The sequence below is a fragment of the Octopus bimaculoides genome, chromosome 25 (assembly GCF_001194135.2).
Source record: "Octopus bimaculoides isolate UCB-OBI-ISO-001 chromosome 25, ASM119413v2, whole genome shotgun sequence".
Lineage (NCBI taxonomy): Eukaryota > Metazoa > Mollusca > Cephalopoda > Octopoda > Octopodidae > Octopus > Octopus bimaculoides.
Window position 1 is genome coordinate 22,445,551 of NC_069005.1, and position 1,074 is coordinate 22,446,624.

At 38.1% G+C, this 1,074-nt stretch overlaps 1 protein-coding gene across 8 annotated transcripts in view; it reads right to left on the reverse strand.

Annotated features, from left to right (window-relative positions):
* Positions 1–1,074, reverse strand: part of LOC106882575 (striatin-3) — a 263,926-nt gene that overhangs the window by 54,977 nt on the left and 207,875 nt on the right. The gene's annotated exons all lie outside the window — the stretch shown is intronic.

Here is a 1,074-nt window from a genome sequence, read left to right on the forward strand (position 1 = left end):
AACACCTAAAGCTCCACGAGGCTCCGGCAGGGGATGGTGGCTAACCCTGCTGTACTCTTTCACCACAACTTTCTCTCACTCTTTCTTCCTGTTTCTGTTGTGCCTGTAATTCAAAGGGTCAGCCTTGTCACACTTTGTGTCACGCTGAATCTCCCCGAGAACTACGTTAAGGGTACACGTGTCTGTGGAGTGCTGTTCCGTTGATCTGATCAACTGGAACCCTCGACGTCGTAAGCGACGGAGTGCCAACAACAACAACATGATTTCTAGACAGGGGTATAGGTGCCTGTGCACATACACACACAATGGGCTTCTTTCAGTTTCTACCTGCTAAGTCCACTCACAAGGCTTTCACCGACCCAGAGCTATATAGTAGAGCAGTAGAAGACACTTGTCCAAGGTGCCACACATTGGGACTGAACCCAAGATCACATAGTTGAGAAGGAAGCATTTTAACCATTCTGCAACCAGACAGAATACACACACACACACACACACTCATATATTACATGTAAAGGTAATGAAATGGTATTGGCATTGTGTTAATAGTAGCAGACCAGAACTTGTTGAGCCTTTCTTTCCAAAAACACAAAGTGACACGAAGACAAAAAGCATCAGGAGTCAAGAAAAGAAAACACTTCAGTTACCTTTATATGTAAAATATCTTTGTAAACATTTCAATGCGGTCATGTACACTAAAACACACACTTGTAGATTGATGTGCATACATATACATACGTATACACATACATACATAAACACACAAATATAACTATACATATAATTATATATACATACATATATATATGTGTACATATATATATGTGTGTGTGTGCGTACATATATATATATGTGTGTGTGTGTACATATATATATATATATATATATATATATATATTATATACATACATACACACATATATATACATACACGCACATACATATATACACACACATATATACATACACACACACATATATATATATACACACACACATACATACATACATACGCACACATATATATATATACGAGACCTTTGGAAATGTGCTGTGCGTGAGAAGACCCGGCAA